Source organism: Loxodonta africana, chromosome X (genome assembly GCF_030014295.1).
Source record: "Loxodonta africana isolate mLoxAfr1 chromosome X, mLoxAfr1.hap2, whole genome shotgun sequence".
Classification (NCBI taxonomy): domain Eukaryota; kingdom Metazoa; phylum Chordata; class Mammalia; order Proboscidea; family Elephantidae; genus Loxodonta; species Loxodonta africana.
The window spans coordinates 50,694,240-50,709,034 of record NC_087369.1 but is presented as its reverse complement, the minus strand read 5'-3'; the positions used below and the strand labels follow the sequence as shown (position 1 = coordinate 50,709,034).

General features: G+C 39.2%; 1 protein-coding gene and 1 pseudogene across 3 annotated transcripts in view; both read left to right on the top strand.

The window, feature by feature from the left end:
* MAOB (monoamine oxidase B) overlaps positions 1–14,795 on the top strand; it is a 179,265-nt gene that overhangs the window by 84,592 nt on the left and 79,878 nt on the right. The window lies entirely within an intron of this gene.
* Positions 800–11,846, top strand: LOC135228848 (NADH-ubiquinone oxidoreductase chain 5-like; annotated as a pseudogene).

The following is a 14,795-nucleotide window of genomic DNA, read 5'->3' as shown; positions in this document are numbered from 1 at the left end:
GGTCATGATTTAAACTTACTTTAAGTCAGCATAAGTTAGCTAGTACTATGTAACCTGCGTTGGAGTTTAAAGCAATTGTATGAGACAATATCCTTGAGCAAAATTTTTAAATTGAAGCTATGCATGAAAATTGTGTTAGGGTGTTTTAGGGACTGTCTTAAGTTAGAAGATTAATTTTGAGTGAGTCTAAATAATACAGATCAAAGAAAGAAAACATACTAGAACAGAACAGACTTCCCAAGCCTTCATACATAAGTTTAAAGATGGAAGAGACAAGAGTTGAAAATGATGTCAACAAGGAGAAAGAGATAAATGCTTATAAATTTAGCAGAAGCCATGAGGTATACAAAACATCTAAGGACTTTCTCTCCTAGCTATGAAAGAAATAGCCTTTGTCCCAGTGGTCTTTTGCTAATAAAATATCTTTCAGCAATCCTAAAATATATTGACATTATCAAATCAAAGTCCTCAGTAGTGTTGAAAATACATATTATCAAGTGTATTCTCTTGGGAAAGTCAAGAGATATAAAAATCAATCCAGATGTATTAATACAGAGGTTGAATGCACAGGTTCAGAAGTTAGAGGGCCTGGATTTGAATGTTGGACTCAATACTTATTAGTTGTGTGATTTGAGGCAAGTTTCTTAACCTCTCTTTGTGTCTGCTTCTTTACCTATATAATGAAGATAATAATAATACCTTCCTTATAAGGTTGTTGGGAGAGACAAATGAATTAAATTTGTGAAAACCTTAAAAGAGTCCCTGGTACACAGCAAATGTTCAGAAACCTCTAACATTGATGAAAGAGGACAATGAAGAAAAAGATGATGATGATGGTGGTGATTATGGTGTTGAAGATGGTGGTGATTATGGTGTTGAAGATGGTGGTGGTGATGGTAATTATGATGCTTGCCTATTGCAATCCTTATTTTTCTTTCCCACTCTCTCCTTGCCTCATGTCAAACAAAAGTACCCCTTAAGTGAATTTCTTTGAAAACTTTTTCTTCCCGAAAATAATTGTTTAAAATAAGCAGATGCCTCTGGGATATCCTTTTCATCTCAGTCCAGTTGTTAAAGTTTTAATTCTCTTGAAGTATGTCCAGGTTATCTTCCATGTAAAATTCACAAGTTGCCTCTTTGCTAAGCTTGCCTTTTTCTTTATCTAAATTTCACTCCAAATTTCTCCTGCCACATCATTTTCCTACTAGTCCCCAGAGTGTTCCTCTAATCAGGGTATGCCTAGCACCTTTTCTACTGCCTGTACACTCAGCAAGTGAATCTCCCTTAAATCAAAACAATTTCACCACGAAGGATTAATGTTCCTAGCAGTAAAGCTCCTTTTGGGGCCAAGGAAACCTTTATACATATATGTATATATTCTCCTTTGATTTATTTTAAAGCTGAATTCTTATTTCATAGTATTGAATTTCTTTGGGGGAATATCTGGTGCATCTAAGTGAACTGTTATATTGGTTTGTACCGGTAGGGAAAGTAAACATTTTTCTCAAGCAATTTATGGAGTGAAAAGTTGGCTTCTGTACAGGCGCCAAGCAGAGGCATACTTTGGAACTGTAGGATGCTCTAGAGTGAGTTATTCAAAATGGCAAGTAGAATATATGTTGTGCTTAGATAAATTCAAGGATATGAATTGCTGTCTTGTAATGACCTGTCTGTAGAGGAAAGGAATCTAACTCTGGAGTCACAAGACCTCTATAAAAGTCCTGGGGTTTGAGTAAGTTCACCATGGAACATAGCTATGTAAATTAATGCCTCAATTACTAGTCTGTAAATTGGAACTGTTAGTTTCTACCTCCTAATATTGCCATGAAAATTAAATATAGCAATATATTTAAAAAGGATCCCTGGTTGCTCAGTGGTTAAGCACTTGGCTGCTAACCTAAAAGTTAGCAGTTCGAACCCATCCAGCGCTCCATGGGAGTAAGACTTGGCGGTCTGCTTCTGTAAAGATTACAGCCTAGAAAACTATGGGGCAGCCCTACTTTGTCACACAGCGTTGCTATGGGTGGGAATCAACTAGATGGCACCTAATAACAACAACATATTAAAAAAGGCTGTATAAATATCAAGCACTGTTGTCATTATGTTTTTCTTTTCTTTTTAATCTTATGTGGTAGAGAAGCGCTATAGGAGGGAATTTGTTTTTTGATAAGTTGATTTCTAGACACAATAGTTCCAGACTTAGATCGTCACATGTCCTTAGATTCCAAAATGATAGTCTGGTACCCCAAAGATAATAAATGACATCTGAGCAAAAATCCATTTTGAGAAAAATGATGTATTTTAGAAGTTCTAATTCCTCTCTCTCTCTTTCTCTCCTTTTATAGTGTAATATTCATGCACCCAGGTTACAAAGAGACTTTTCATCATATCATTACTCAGCATACTTTAAGGACATCAAAAGCATTCCGACAATATCTTTGAAACACTAGCGGTGCACCTGTCATCTGGCACCTGTGACCACAGTAAGGCTACAGTTGGAATAGGAAGGTGGTGCAGTTGTTTAGGATTAGCTGGGCTGCTCTTGGAGGCTGGAGTTCAGGGTCCAGTCCTGGAAGTTCAGAGAGGACTTGACAGGGAATGTCACTGGATGAACACCTTCCCTGACAAGGGGTATTAGAGTGAACAGTTGGAGATTGATTTTTCTGGTGGTAAATCCCAGCATGCTCAATGAGGCTGGAAGGGCAAGAAGCTAGTCATCTGTGGGCTCACACAGTGGAATTCCCCTACAGGGCTTGGAGAGCCTCTTTTCATTGGAGATTCAAGATGTGTTTGTAAAGGGACTTTTTGGTATTTATGAAAATAATAACAACTAACATCCTTCTGAACACTTTACACATATTATCTTGTTTTAGCCTCCCCTCAGCTCTAGAGATACGTACTATTATTATCCACATTTTGCAGATAATGAAAGCATCAGAGATGTAAAGTAACTTGCCTTAGGTCATAAAATTTGTTGCAAGAGCCGGTGCTTTCAACCTCTAAATGACAGTTGACAATATCTTTCATGGAAAGGAAGGTGTTAGAACAGTAATGATGACATATGTCAATATTTACACATTTACTATGTGCAAGGCACTATGCTAAGAGGTTTGTATGCATTATCTCACTGATTCCTTGCAGTAGCACCATGACATTGGTTCTGTTTACATCCACATTATCCAGAGGTTCAGACAGTGTAGGTTACGTGCCTGAGTCACATGGTTAGCTAGTAGCATGTTAGACATCACAAGCTGTGCTCTTACCTCTAAAAGCATGCATGTATGGGTTAAAATAGATCTTTTGCAAGTGATTTCTGATATAAAATAAGGGTTTGCAGTGATTGTGGTTATACTGAGTTTCCCTTTTTTGCTAATGTTATTGTGTTTAGTTTTATGTATTTACTGTTGTACAATCCATTCTTCATAAAAATCACTTTACTTCATTAGTAAAATTTTCCAAATCATAAAATAGCTATATAAGCGTGCAATTTTATAATGCTTTAATAATGGATATTTAACAGTCACTTTATATTTTTGTCTTTGAGAAACCACCTTAGATTTTTTTAATTAAGCTAGAACATTAGAGCTGGGAAAACTACCTTCTGTGTAAATTATTTATGGGAGCTTTTATGAAGTCTTTCTTTTAGTATGATTAAAGGTGAACTTTTCTCTAATTGAAGAATGCACTTAGGATAATGAATCTAGCAGAGCATGTTAAAAATTCATGGAAGAGATGATTTCAATATTCTGACCTATTTAAGATTCTTTGGAATTTGGAGATCATGTGGATTCTAACTCAAAAATCCCTTCTAAAATAACTCAAAGTTTATCATAGAGCTTTTTTATTTTATTTGTTTGTTTGTTTCAGGTCCTTAGAGGCATTTTTAAGGTGGTAAATTCACTCTTGCTCCTGGCACAAACCTTTATATGAACATTAATTGGATTTTATAACATGATCTATGACATAAATGTAGCTTTGCCTCGTAGGCCCTTAGATTTGATTACAAAATTTCTCCCCTCAATTTCCCTCTTTCAGTCTGTTAGCCTAACTGAGTTTATTTGCAGAAGCTATTGCTGTCTTTCCCATTTCCCTCAGCAAGTCTCTGGTGAAGATCATGGAGAATACCGGAACCTCCCCACTAATCTCTCTGAAAGAAAATATCATTATTCCCAAATAAGATCCCATTGTTCAAGTTTCTAGAAACTTTTCATAAGGTTTGGGCCACTCCAAAACCTGGGATTGAGTTTCTTTAGACATTGCCACAGTCCACTATGCCCATTCTAATGAATGGCTGCCCCAGGTTGGGTTCCCAGAAAGCACTCTGAGATGGAGATGATCATATAGAATTCTATTAAGGAATACCCTAGGGATAGAAGTCCCTGGGTGTTGCTGACAGAATGACTCTGGACAGAGAAGCGTATGAATGTCCGGGTTAAGATAGATAATGCCACAAATCCTGCCTGACTGCGCTTTCCATGCAACAGCTCCTTTATCTGAAGATTGGGGACGCCATCAAGAGGCTTTTGCAGCACACAGCCATGTAGCCAGGGGAAGCTATGTAGCCAGCCATGTAATGGTACCATAATTATCCATTTCCACCCCAGTATCGGCACTCCTTCATTCCAGCACGATAGTTATAGCTGGGGTATTCACTCTCATTCGCTTTCACCCGCTAATAGAAAATAATCCTACTATTCAAACCTCAGCACTATGCCTAGGGGCTATCACCACTCTATTTACGGCTACCTGCACCCTCACACAAAATGATATCAAAAAAATTATTGCACTTTCCACTTCCAGCCAACTAGGCCTAATAATAGTAACTATTGGAATTAACCAGCCATATCTAGCCTTTCTTCACATGTGTACACATGCATTCTTCAAAGCAATATTATTCCTATCTTCTGGCTCTATCACCCACAACTTGAATAATGAACGAGATATCCGCAAAATAGGAGGACTCTATAAAACAATGCCCATTACTTCAACAGCCATTATTATTGGCAGTTTAGCACTCACTGGCACACCATTCTTAACAGGATTTTACTCAAAAGACCCCATTATTGAAGCTGCCAATATATCCTATACTAACACCTGAGCATTATTAATTACCCTCATTGCTGTATCTATAACAGCAAGTTACAGTGCCCGAATTATTTTCTTCGCTCTTCTTGGACAACCACGATACTCCACACTAATTCAAATTAACGAAAATAATCCATACCTCGTAAATCCTATCAAACGACTAATGCTAGGCAGCATCTTTATAGGCTTTATTATCTCAATAAATATTATTCCACACACAACACCCCAAACAACCATATCTGTACACCTAAAACTTACAGCCCTAGCAGCTACTCTACTAGGATTTACAGTAGCAATAGAACTCAATAACATAACATGCAACTTAGCGTTTAAGCAACCATCATACATATACAAATTCTCAAATATATTAGGATACTACCCAACTATTGTCCATTGACTTTTACCTTACCTAGGCCTTACTATAAGTCAAAATCTAGCAACAACTATTATAGACTTGATTTGACTAGAAAAAATAATCCCCCAAAACCTAATAACTGCAAAAAGCAGCCGCCAGCCTAGTATCTAATCAAAAAGGTCTAATAAAACTCTATTTTCTATCATTCCTCCTATCAATTACACTAGGCTTACTAATTGTTCTATAACGCTTTCAAGTAACCTCAATAACAATAAAAACACTAATAAACAACATTCATTCAGCCAAAATAAAAAACCAAAACCCATAACTATACAAAGACGCCCCTCCAGAATAATCCTTACGTACACACTCAACAACCCCTTCGCTAAAAACCATGAAATCTTCTAAACCACCAAAATAAAAACCCATTAACTCATAAAAAACATACTCACCACTAAATAATCACATAACTACAAAAATCTCTATCAATAAACCTATCAACAATGCACCCAAAACTACAACATTTGACCCCCAAGTTTCAGGATACTCTTCAGTAGCTATAGCAGCAGTATAACCAAAAACTACCATTATCCCACCCAAGTATTATCCCACTGCATGTAAACTTTGGAGTACCTTGGGCTTGAGACTATGTCTTCTTTCTTTTCTGTATCTTCAGGACATTGATTCATAGCTTGAGGTTAATATATTTTTATTGAGTGAGAAAAGAAATTGGTCAAGTGTTAGTAGCATTTAAAAGTATGATGCCTAATTTCTCCTGGGCCTCTCCAAGTCTACCAGTAAGACAATTTTGATTTGCATCATCACTTAGCTAAACACAGTTTTAGTTCTAATTTGCTAGTTACCCTTTACTTTGTCTCTCTGCCTAGGGCTCTTAAAGTCACAATTACATTTCAGCAGAAAGAGTGGAATGGTGATGAGGAGGGCCATGTTTGTGCCCTGCTGTTGCCTGTGCACTGGTGTCCATCCAGATCTTACATCTCCTGCTACCTGAGAGGCAGAATGAGCTGGGGAACTAGCTTGACTTAAGAAGACCTGAATTCGAACCTCATTCATTAGCTGTGGAGTCCTGGGAGAGTTATTTATCCTCCCTAAGACTCACCCTCCTCATCTATAACATGTGGTTAATATACACATGTTCATGGAAGCATTATTCAAAATAGCAAAAAGGTGGAAACAACTCAAATGTCCATCAACAGATGAATGGATAAACAAAATGTGATATATACATGCAATGGAATATTATTCAGCCATAAAGAGAAATGAAGTCCTGGATGGACCTTGAAAATATTATGATAAGTTAAAGAAGCCAGGCACAAAAGGCTACATATTATGTGATTCCATTTCTGTGAAACACACGGAATAGGCATTTTTTTTTTTTTTGTATAGAGACAGAAAGTAGTTTAGTGGTTTCCAGAGGCTAAGGGAAATTGGAAATGGAGAGTGATTGCTAATGGGTAGGGGATTTGTGCTTGGGGCCATGAAAATGTTCTGAAATTAGTGATGATTATTGTACAACTCTTTGAATATACTAAATACCACTGAATTGTACGTTTTTAAAGGATGCATTTTATGGTATGTGAATTATATCTTAGTAAAGCGGTTATTTAAAAAATAAGATCTATAACAGCACCTACCTCACCAGATACTTGCGAGGATTAAAAATGCTATATGTGAAGTACCCAGCACATATAAGTGTTTACCAAAAGGTAGTTGCTACTGTGTACAGCCTAATGCAATTAAGCAGTTGCTTTATGCAAACCAGTTGCCACTGAGTCAATTCCAACTCATGGCAACCCCATGTGTGTCAGAAGTAGTCTCCTCTGGGTGGGCATGAACCTCCAACTTTTCATTAGCAGCCAAACACATTAACTGTTTGCAACATTTAGGGACTCCACTTTATGCAAAGGACCACATAATTCTGAAAGGGACTGATGCTTAAGGACTGGTATCTGCAACTTTCTCTGATCTTGGTATAGGTGCACACGTCTTCTCTAATAATAATCCATGTGTACACTTGGGTAGGAGAAGTCCTTTACCAGAGCATTAATGCAGTCAACTGCACCTCTCTCCACCCTACCCTACCCTAAGAAGAGCACCTGTTTTACTCTGATCCTTTCTAGCCTCAGCCTCCCTCTGGTCAATGGTAAAATGTTTTCAAGACAGACTCAGCAATGAGAGTTTCAGTTGATCACCATGGGACAGAGACCTGACTTTACAAATGAGGAGCCCATCATGAACACCTTCCAGATACAATGCTAAGGCATAAGTACCCTCATTCTATCCATATCATTTGCTATGAATCTCCTCTGGGCTCTGAATATGGTCGCTGGTGAACATCAGATGTTTACAATTCATCAAACATTTATTGAGTGAACATTGTTCTGGGTACTGGGAATTCACCTATGAAAAAGATAGTTTTGTCCTTCATTGGGCTTACATTCTAGAGGGAAGATGTACTAAACACTTACATGAATAACTCTAGCACATAGTCTTAGGTGTTATGAAGAATAATAAAGATTAACAGAGAAAGCATCTCTGAGGAAGTAACGTTTCAATAGAGACTTGAGTGAAACGAGGGAGTAGTCATGTGAATACTTGGCAAAAGTGTATTCCTGGAAGAGGGGATGGCAGGCGCAAAGGCCCTGAGGCAGGAATAAGTTTTGTGTGTTTAAGGAACAGCAAAAAATACCAGTGTGACCTGAGCAAAAGGAGAGGGTAGTAGATGAGGAAAGAAGTATGTAAGCTTTGTTGGCCATGGTAAAGACTTTGGATTTTCTCTAATTGTGATGGGAAGCTATTAGAGGAATGTCTTAGTCATCTAGTGCTGCCATAATAGAAATACCACAAGTGGATGGCTTTAACAAAGAGAAATTTATTCTCTCACAGTCTTAGTAGGTTACAAGTCCAAATTCAGGGTGTTGGCTCCAGGGGAAGGCTTTCTCTCTCTGTAGGCTGTGGAGGAAGTCCTTGTCCTCAATCTTCCTATGGTTGAGGAGCTTCTCAGGCACAGGGACCCTGGGCCCAAAGGATGCACTCTGCTCTTGGTGCTTTTTTCTTGGTGATATGAGGTCCCCAACTCTCTGCTTGCTTCCCTTTCCTTTTATCTCTTGAGAGATAAAAGGTGGTGCAGGCCGCACCCCAGGGAAAGTTCCTTTACCTTGGATCAGGGAGGTGACCTAAGTAAGGGTGGTGTTACAACCCCACCCTAATCCTCTCAACATAAAATTGTAATCACAAAAATGGAGGACAGCCACACATGGCCTGACCAAGTTGATACACACATTTTTGGGGGGACTCAATCCATGACAAGGAATTTGGTCAGGGAAATGACATGTTCTGAATTATATGTTCTCAAGCTTGATCTTGCTGCTGGGAGACTTTGGGCATCAGGTGGAAGCAAGGAGAGCATTTGGGAAGTTAATGCAGTAATAAAAGCAAGGGCTGATGGTGACCAGGGAGGTAACAGTCAAGGAGATGAGAAGTGGTTGGATTCTAGATGCATTCTGAATGCAGAACTGGCAGTGTTCGGAGGCTGATTTTGTATGGGTTGGGAGGAATAAAAAAAGGATTTGACAGTGATTTTTGGTCTAAGCAACTGATTTTAGGCAGTCTGGTTTTACAGATGAATGAATTATTATTGTCTGACAATAATAAATTGGAGGGAGGTTAGAGAAAGGAGTAGCTTGAATCAGTGAAATCCACTGGACTTCCCCAAAGGCCATTTCTATTAGTAGTTAAGACAGAAAGGAGCCTCGGTGGCATAGTGGTTCATGCGCTTGGCTGCCAACCAAAAGAAGGGTGGGCGGTTCAAACTCACCAGCTGCTCCATGAGCAAAAGATGTGGCAATCAGCTTCCGTAAAGATTACGGTCTTGGAAACCTTATGGGGCAGTTCTACTCTGTCCTACAGAGTCGTAATTGACTGGACATCACACAACAACAAGTTAAGATAGAGAGATGTAAAAAAAAAAGAGAGAGAGATTGTACCTGAGAGGAAGAAATGCTCCTCTGGAGGATCTCAGGCTCTGGTTGGAGGTTATTGGAGATGGTGTGGGAGGATCCTGAAGCTCACCTGCAAAAGAAGGAAGGGCCTTTTGCTTAGAGGCATCAAACACACCACCAACTTATTCTGGATTCTGGATCTCTTTTCTCAGGGTAGCCTAGCAACCACCAGCCTGACACAGGACATCAGCAATGACTATGTCATAGATTATGGTGACCACTCCAAAGCCAATGCGACTGCCAGTCAAAGCAGGAACTTGATTTTAAACCCCTTCATTTTCTTTCTCTCTCAGAGGAAATCAGTTACCTGCAGTCAGTGTGAACGTTGAACATCCCCGTCATGGATTAAATTATGTCCCCCCAAAAAATGTGTGTATCAACTTGGTTAAGCCATGATTCTCAGTATTGTGTGGTTGTCCTCCATTTTGTGATTGTAATTTTATGTTGAAAAGATTAGGGTGGGATTGTAACACCTCCCTGATCCAATGTAAAGAGAGTTTCCCTGGGATGTGGCAGCACTGCCTTTTATCTCTTCAGAGATAAAAGGGCAGCAAGCAGAGAGTTGGGGACCTCATACCACCAAGAAAGCAGCACCAGGAGCAGAGCACATCCTTTGGATCCGGGGTCCCTGTGCCTGAGAAGCTCTTCCAACCAGGGGAAGATTGAGGACAAGGACCTTCTTCCAGAGCCAACAAAGAGAGAAAGCCTTCCCCTGGAGGTGACACCCTGAATTTGGACTTGTAACCTACTAGACTGTGAAAGAATAAATTTCTCTTTGTTAAAGCCATCCACTCGGGGTGTTTCTGTTATAGCACCACTAGATGACCAAGAGAGTTCCTTTCCAGGAAGGGACCTTGTTAATGAGCCAGACGGCTATCTTAGTGCACCCTGGTGAGCAGGATGCTTTCCTCCCTAGCAGTAGATCAGTGCTGGTTAAACTAAAATAAAAGCTACAATACCTTTCTGCTAAAATAGTCAATAAATTTGTATTTCTTAAGGCATCCTGAGGCTCCTTTTCTGGCTGCTGACCTTCCTTACACTGAAGTCAGCAGTTACATCAACCATTTATTTTTTTTAAAGCTTCATTGAGATATGATTTGCATATCAAAAACTTCATCCACTTAAAGTATACAATTCAGTGGCTTTTAGCCTATTCACAGAGCATGTTAAGTTTTTATTGACATATATATGCGGAAAAGTAGACAAGACATACATGTACAGCTTGATGAATAATCACAAAGTGAATGCAGCCATGAAGTCAGCACTCAAATCAAGAACCAGCCCCCAGAGGCTTTCTCCTTCTCCATTCCTGACATAACCCCACCGCAAGGATAACCACTACTCTGACTTCTATCACCATAGATTAACTTTGCGTGTTTTAAAACTTTATGTAAATGAATCATTCAGTCTTTGGTGTCTAGCTTTTTTTGTGAATTGATATTGTGAAATTCATCCTTGTTCTTATGGGTAGTTGTCGATCACACTTATTCTTATTGCTGTTTGATGCTCCATTGTGGGAATACAACTCAATTTATTTGTCTGTACTACTGTTAACGGACATTGAACACTCTTTTGTATGTGTTTGGTGAATATATCTTGGGTATATACTTAGGAGTGGGTCATAAGCTATGTATACGTACAGCTTTAGTAGATACTGGCCAACATTTTTCTAAAGTGGTTATACCATGTTACCCTCCCATTAGCAATGTATGAGAGTTCTGGTTGCTCCATAACCTCACCAACACTTAGTAGTATCATCAGGCTTTCTCAACCTCAAATTCCTGGACTCTTGGGGTAGGGGATCCATGGATAAGCTTTAAGTACACTCCCCCAGTAGTATACCCAGAATTATCTGTGTATGTGTACTTTACTGGAGAGCTTCTGTGGTTTTCAACAGATTTCAGAGGGGCAAGAACTACTTCTTCAAGTTTTCGCTTTCTTATCACCTCTAACATTACAAAAGTGCAGCCTCTTATTTGAGCCAAGATTTTTCCTGGGAAAACTAAAGCTTCTGGATAGCTGCCTCTTTTTTTTTTTTTATTAACTTTTATTGAGCTTCAAGTGAACGTTTACAAATCAAGTCAGTCTGTCACATATAAGTTTACATGCATCTTACTCCGTACTCCCACTTGCTTTCCCCCTAATGAGTCAGCCCTTCCAGTCTCTCTTTTCATGACAATTTTGCCAGCTTCCCACTCTCTCTATCCTCCCATCCCCCCTCCAGACAGGAGATGCCAGCACACTCTCAAGTGTCCACCTGATATAATTAGCTCACTCTTCATCAGCATCTCTCTCCCACCCACTGTCCAGTCCCTTTCTTGTCTGATGAGTTGTCTTCGGGGATGGTTCCTGTCCTGTGCCAGCAGAAGGTCTGGGGACCATGGCCGCCGGGATTCCTCTAGTCTCAGTCAGACCATTAAGTATGGTCTTTTTATGAGAATTTGGGGTCTGTATCCCACTGATCTCCTGCTCCCTCAGGGATTCTCTGTTGTGCTCCCTGTCAGGGCAGTCATCGATTGTGGCCGGGCACCAACTAGTTCTTCTGGTCTCAGGATAATGTAGGTCTCTGGTTCATGTGGCCCTTTCTGTCTCTTGGGCTCTTAGTTATCGTGTGACCTTGGTGTTCTTCATTCTCCTTTGATCCAGGTGGGTTGAGACCAATTGATGCATCTTAGATGGCCGCTTGTTAGCATTTAAGACCCCAGACGCCACATTTCAAAGTGGAATGCAGAGTGTTTTCATAATAGAATTATTTTGCCAATTGACTTAGAAGTCCCCTTAAACCATGGTCCCCAAACCCCCACCCTTGCTCCGCTGACCTTTGAAGCATTCATTTTATCCCGGAAACTTCTTTGCTTTTGGTTCAGTCCAATTGAGCTGACCTTCCATGTATTGAGTATTGTCCTTCCCTTCACCTAAAGCAGTTCTTATCTACTAATTAATCAATAAAAAACCCTCTCCCTCCCTCGTTCCCCCCCCCGTAACCACATAAGTATGTGTTCTTCTCAATTTATACTATTTCTCAAGATCTTATAATAGTGGTCGTATACAATATTTGTCCTTTTGCCTCTGACTAATTTCGCTCAGCATAATGCCTTCCAGGTTCCTCCATGTTATGAAATGTTTCACAGATTCGTCACTGTTCTTTATCGATGCATAGTATTCCATTGTGTGAATATACCACAATTTATTTACCCATTCCTCTGTTGATGGACACCTTGGTTGCTTCCAGCTTTTTGCTATTGTAAACAGAGCTGCAATAAACATGGGTGTGCATATATCTGTTTGTGCGAAGGCTCTTGTTTCTGTAGGGTATATTCCGAGGAGTGGGATTTCTGGGTTGTATGGTAGTTCTATTTCTAACTGTTTAAGATAACGCCAGATAGATTTCCAAAGTGGTTGTACCATTTTACATTCCCACCAGCTGTATACAAGAGTTCCAATCTCTCCACAGCCTCTCCAACATTTATTATTTTGTGTTTTTTGGATTAATGCCAGCCTTGTTGGAGTGAGATGGAATCTCATCGTAGTTTTAATCTGCATTTCTCTAATGGCTAATTATTGAGAGCATTTTCTCATGTATCTGTTAGCTGCCTGAATATCTTCTTTAGAGAAGTGTGTGTTCATATCCTTTGCCCACTTCTCGATTGGGTTGTTTGTCTTTTTGTGGTTGAGTTTTGACAGAATCATGTAGATTTTAGAGATCAGGCGCTGGTCGGAGATGTCATAGCTGAAAATTCTTTCCCAGTCTGTAGGTGGTCTTTTTACTCTTTTGGTGAAGTCTTTAGATGAGCATAGGTGTTTGATTTTTAGGAGCTCCCAGTTATCGGGTTTCTCTTCGTCATTTTTGGTAATGTTTTGTATTCTGTTTATGTCTTGTATTAGGGCTCCTAAGGTTGTCCCTATTTTTTCTTCCATGATCTTTATCGTTTTAGTCTTTATGTTTAGGTCTTTGATCCACTTGGAGTTAGTTTTTCTGCATGGTGTGAGGTATGGGTCCTGTTTCATTTTTTTGCAGATGGATATCCAGTTATGCCCGCACCATTTGTTAAAAAGACTATCTTTTCCCCAATTAACTGACACTGGGCCTTTGTCAAATATCAGCTGCTCATACGTGGATGGATCTATGTCTGGGTTCTCAATTCTGTTCCATTGGTCTATGTGCCTGTTGTTGTACCAGTACCAGGCTGTTTTGACTACTGTGGCTGTATAATAGCTTCTGAAATCAGGTAGAGTGAGGCCTCCCATTTTCTTCTTCTTTTTCAGTAATGCTTTACTTATCCGAGGCTTCTTTCCCTTCCATATAAAATTCGTGATTTGTTTCTCTATCACCTTAAAAAATGACATTGGAATTTGGATCGGAAGTGCGTTATATGTATAGATGGCTTTTGGCAGAATAGACATTTTTACTATGTTAAGTCTTCCTATCCATGAGCAAGGTATGCTTTTCCACTTAAGTATGTCCTTTTTAATTTCTTGTAGTAGAGCTTTGTAGTTTTCTTTGTATAGGTCTTTTACATCCTTGGTAAGATTTATTCCTAAGTATTTTATCTTCTTGGGCGCTACTGTGAATGGTATTGATTTGGTTATTTCCTCTTCGATGTTCTCTTTGTTGATGTAGAGGAATCCAAATGATTTTTGTATGTTTATTTTATAAGCTGAGACTCTGCCAAACTCTTCTATTAGTTTCAGTAGTTTTCTGGAGGATTCCTTAGGGTTTTCTGTGTATAAGATCATGTCATCTGCAAATAGAGATAATTTGACTTCCTCCTTGCCAATCCGGATACCTTTTATTTCTTTGTCTAGCCTAATTGCCCTGGCTAGGACTTCTAGCACGATGTTGAATAAGAGCGGTGATAAAGGGCATCCTTGTCTGGTTCCCGTTCTCAAGGGAAATGCTTTCAGGTTCTCTCCATTTAGAGTGATATTGGCTGTTGGCTTTGCATAGATGCCCTTTATTATGTTGAGGAATTTTCCTTCAATTCCTATTTTGGTCAGAGTTTTTATCATAAATGGGTGTTGGACTTTGTCAAATGCCTTTTCTGCATCAATTGATAAGATCATGTGGTTTTTGTCTTTTGTTTTATTTATGTGATGGATTACATTAATGGTTTTTCTGATATTAAACCAGCCTTGCATACCTGGTATAAATCCCACTTTGATCGTGGTGAATTATTTTTTTGATATGTTGTTGAATTCTATTGGCTAGAATTTTGTGGAGGATTTTTGCATCTATGTTCATGAGGGATATAGGTCTAAAATTTTCTTTTTTTGTAATGTCTTTACCTAGTTTTGGTATCAGGGAGATGGTGGCTTCATAGAATGAGTTGGGT